The sequence below is a fragment of the Notolepis coatsorum genome, assembly GCF_963971535.1.
Source record: "Notolepis coatsorum genome assembly, chromosome: 9".
NCBI classification, from domain to species: domain Eukaryota; kingdom Metazoa; phylum Chordata; class Actinopteri; order Aulopiformes; family Paralepididae; genus Notolepis; species Notolepis coatsorum.
In genome coordinates this window covers 147149128-147154430 of record NC_140173.1, presented here as the reverse complement: position 1 = coordinate 147154430, position 5303 = coordinate 147149128, and positions in this window count along the sequence as shown.

The following is a 5303-nucleotide window of genomic DNA, read 5'->3' as shown; positions in this document are numbered from 1 at the left end:
GTGAAAGGTACCCATCCCTAGTACTAACCCAGGGAAACCCTTGCTCTGCTGCGTAATACAGCACCGGGAGCCTCTACACGGGAACCTTCGTGCTCAGCTGCAGTTGTTCTACGTCGGTTAAAACTGTGGCACCAGTCGGGACTCCCTGCTGGACTCTGTGACGAGGTGTCTGCCGGCCGCAGGCCATGATATCAAATGTTATCTCTCGAAGGGATTAATCAATGTTCTGTTAATGTTATCTCTCGAAGGGATTAATCAATGTTCTGTTATCTGATGATATCAAATGTTATCTCTCGAAGGGATTAATCAATGTTCTGTTATCTGATGATATCAAATGTTATCTGTCGAAGGGATTAATCGTAGATTGGTCAACGGTAGCTGTGTGATTGTGCTGCTTGGATTGGATCAGAGAGCTGGTAGGGGGGCGATGGTTGCTCCCACACTTAAATCAGTGCTCAGAGACCACGGTCATCATGTCACTAAATTAACCGTTGTCATAACGAACCCGACCAAACAAGAGCAAATACAGCTCTCCCCCATACACCATCGTCTTGTCCCGTCAGTCATGTTCGTCTTGTGGTGGTAGTTGTCATATTATTTCTGTAAACTGTAAAATGCTTACGTAAATGTTCGTAACTTCTGGAAAAATGGGTAAAATGTAGGGGTGGGAATAGCCAGAGACCTCACGATATGATAGTATCGCGATACTAAATATATCGCGATACGCTGAGTATTGTGATGTTAATATTGTGATATTTTTTTTTATCACATTTATTACCTTTTTTCAACTGCAAAGTAAAACTTTGTCAACATGTTTTATCTAATAAAATAAAGTTGTCTGTTCATCTCACTTCAATACTTTTTATTGCAGAACATGGTATTTTCTCAAGCAGACAGATGTAATCTGTGTTGCATGTACCTGACAAACTGAACTGTTTGTATTAGTCATATTCCAACTTAACTGAATGCACAAATTGTGTGTGTGTGTGGACTACTGACTGTACTATTACAGGTATTGAAATGAACAATGCAACTTCCTTATACAAAATAATTAAATATCGATATACTACTACATATCGATTCCCCCCCCACCCCCCCACCCCTAGTAAAATGCCTATGTGAAAACGGGAAGCCACGCTGCAAAGAAGAAAATTGTTTATGCAAAAATGTGAAAAAGTTACTTTGGAAAAGAAAAGGAGAATGTTCAAGTAAAAAATGTAAAAAAGTGACTTTGGAAAAGAAAAGAGAAATTAACCAAAATAAAGAGTTATAATAATTTTTTTACCTTTTGTCTTTTATATTTATGGAGGTATAATCAGTGAAGGTAAAGGGAGACGTAACAGTCGATTAGTATTGGACGATTTCAAAATGAACCTTGTAGCCCACCGACAGACAAAAGCCCTTCAAACGGATCCGTGGCTGGCAGTCAATTTATCCGCCACTTGGGCGGTTAACCAACCGCTGTTTGCAATTCTACTAAATTAAATTGAGTCTGTTTCTCCCTGTGAGTGAGTGAGTGAGTGAGAGTCAGTGAGAGAGTGAGAGTGAGCGAGTGAGTGAGTGAGAGAGAGATTTGAGAGAGGTTTGTTTACAGAGGTAGATAGCAAAAGCCCAGTACTTATGCGTAATGATTTTGTTTTGGGATTAGGCCAGGAGTCATGATTTCCTGTCCTCGGCAGATAGAAGGAAAGGAGTGTCTGGGTCTCAGAGGATTGATGGAGGAGGAAACACAACACAACACCACTCATCCTCCTCCTGATAAACTCACTCCTGATGGCCCGGGAGGTGGAGACAGAGTCCTGTGGTCCTAAAACGAGCGCTTCATCGTCCACGGATGATTTCTATAATTTACCCCAGTGTTTTCCAATGGATCTTTAGAAGTCCCCATGAAACGGCTAGCAGAATGCCATCGTATTTATGTGTTTCCTGTAAAAACAGGAAGCTAGGGAGGGACTTGTCGTGGATATTGATTGGCATTTATAGTAGCCAATAGTGCTGAATGTGCATTACGGTCCTTTCATTAGCAACATAGGTTGGCAACATTACGCAACATTAGTAATAGTTAGCCCGCAAGCTAACATTGGTAGAGCGGTCGTCTGGTAATCTGAAGGTTCATTTTCAACTCAAAGCAAAAGGTGCTTTGTCTCACTCCCTTCACCTTGGTGTCTCTCCGTTGACTTTGTAGGCATTTGCGCCACCTCTACATGTACATGTGTTGTACTTGAATGGACGTTTATGACACTGCTACTCTGTCTGTGTGGTAGAGTACTGTATGGCACAGAGCATTCCTTCTGAGACTGGCTCTGATTGCTCTAGATTAACATGGGTGTTTCCCATAGACCTTTTCTCGCTGCCCATCACATTATCAGAGACGAACTATAATAATATTTTTTATTTATTTTGTAAAACATGATACATAGTTAGTCTTTTCTTATGCTGACCATCTGTGTCTTAACACACACACACACACACACACACACACACACACACACACACACACACACACACACACACACACACACACACACACACACACACACACACTCAGTGAACACATAAAAAACCCATAAATACTGTCGTAAAGATTATGAAACGCATAAAGAATACCTATGTGCACACAAACACGCACTACATAGCCATAAACAAAATATGTATATGAACATGGAACATATGTCCGGTACACACACACACACACACACACACACAATTATCATAAACATAGGCTATATACTGTAAGTCATTTATTTCAACCTGGCATTGAGGATGTTGGGTCTCACTGTTTGTTTGTACATGTGTCTGTCTGCCTGTTAAGACCCTGTCTCTCACTGTGTGTCTCTCTCCCTGTTAAGACCTTGTCTCTCACACTGTGTGTACCTGTGTCTCTCTACTAGGGATGCACCGATCCGATATTGGTATCGGTATCGGCCGCCGATATCAGTAAAATAGCTGGATCGGGTATAGTTTTTTTTTTTTTTAATATATATAATAAATAAAATAAGAAATAACCATTCAGTACATTTATATGTATGTGATAATTTGTTACATTTAGTTTCACTAAGTTAGGAAAGTCATGTTTTAAGTCAAGCCTGATGTTGCCTTGCACAAAAGAATGATCCCAGTCTCTTCCACACAGTGAGGCATACAGTTTATTAATTAGGTTAGGTTAGGTTTACTTTATTTGTTCAAGGGGGACAGTGTACATTAATAAAACATTTTACAGATGTAAATGCACCCAATTTTAGCCAAAAGGCTAATTTCCATTGGCAGTCCCCCTGCCAGAAGGTACAGGCTAAAATCCTGTGTAAAAAAAGGGTTAGCAATAAAAACAGAATAAAATCAAGATAAATAACATTAGAATAAAAACACAACAAAAGCACATAGACATAGTAGGGATACAGGTCACAATACAGTCATGGACACAAGGACAGAGCACATCATGACATATTAAGAGACCCAGACATAGACGGACGCACCATATCCACACACACACACAGACACCTCAGTGTTGACAGTTCTGGTTTTCAATTAGCCATTCCCTAACCCTGCACTTGAATGAATGGTATGATGTGGACACTCTAATTGTTTGAGGAATTGAGTTCCATTGGTGGGATGCTCTGTATGAGAAGACGGCCTGGCCAAATACACTTTTTTTTAAAGGGATTGTACAGTCCCCCCTTGCCGCACCTCTAGTGTTCCTGGTTGAGGCAGACTTGAGGTTGATTAAACCGGACAAAGGAGGAGGAGCCAATCCACACTTTATTTTAAAAACTAGACAGACGTTTTGATATAGAGTCAGGTTTTCCCAACTGAGTAGATTATATTTTTTTAGAATGTGACAATGATGGTACCTGAATGGTTTCTTGTCTAGAATTTTTATTGCTTGTTTGTATATTGAAGTGGTTTCAGAATGGTGGAATGTGAATTGGACCAGGTTATCAAACAGTATGTGATGTGGGAAAGAATTGAATTGAATGAATGACGTTTATTTTCTACGGAAGCGTATTGCTGCCACACCAGAAACAAACAAAAAATATCCGTATCACGTTATAACAAAGGTTTCACGTTATAACAAAGTTTTCACGTTATAACATAAAGGTTTTACGTTATAACATAAACGTGAAACCTTTATGTTATAACGTGAAACCTTTATATTATAACGTGATACGGATTTTTTTTGTTTGTTTCTGGTGTGGCAGCAATACGCTTCTGTAATTTTCTGTCTTTGTTTACAACAAATCAAAAACACACTTGTGATCCTTTACAATTCTTAAAAACAAAATATATTTTAATATAAAAAAAAAACGTGGATTACATATTTATTTTTTTAAACTTTTTTGGGGAGAAACATTTGGACAATGGGTATCGGATCGGTATTGGCCGATACCCAAACCCAGGTATCGTATCGGGCCTGAAAAAGTCGGATCGGTGCATCCCTACTCTCTACCTGTTAAGACCTTGTCTCTCACTATTTACCTGTGTCTCTCTCCCTGTTAAGACCCTGTCTCTCACTATTTACCTGTGTCTCTCTCCCTGTTAAGACCTTGTCTCTCTCACTATTTACCTGTCTCTCTCCCTGTTAAGACCTTGTCTCTCTCACTGTGTGTACATGTGTCTCTCTGCCTGTTAAGACTTTGTCTCTCACTATTTACCTGTGTCTGTCTGCCTGTTAAGACCCTGTCTCTCACTGTGTCTGTCTGCCTGTTAAGACCCTGTCTCTCACTATTTACCCATGTCTGTCTGCCTGTTAAGACCCTGTCTCTCACTGTGTACGTGTCTGTCTGCCTGTTAAGACCCTGTCTCTCACACTGTGTGTACCTGTGTCTGTCTGCCTGCCTGTTAACCCTTTCTCTGCCACACTACAGAAGGTTAACCCTTTACGGTTACCGTCGGTAGTGTGATAGTAAAGGGTTAACCTTCTGTAGTGTGGCAGTGAAAGTGTTAACCTGCTGTTGTGTGGCAGTGAAAGGGTTAACCGTATGTGTATTGTCGCAGTGCAAGGGTTAACTGTTTGGTAGTGCAGCAGTGAAAGGGTTAAGACCTTGTCTCTCACTGTGTACCTGTCTGTCTGCCTGTTAACACATTGGTCGCCAAGAACGAGTTACGCCGTTTTTGCCCTCCATGCGTTGAACGCCAAGAACGACTTACGCCGCTTTTGGGATCAATATTACATTTTTTCGCCATGGCATTCATAATTGATCCAGCCAACCTCCGGACTGCAGCTGAACCCTGAATGAGATTGCAACGCCTCAATACCGCCACCTGGTGGATGGTCGGGCAAGTTACACTCTCCCCAAAACCGGAAG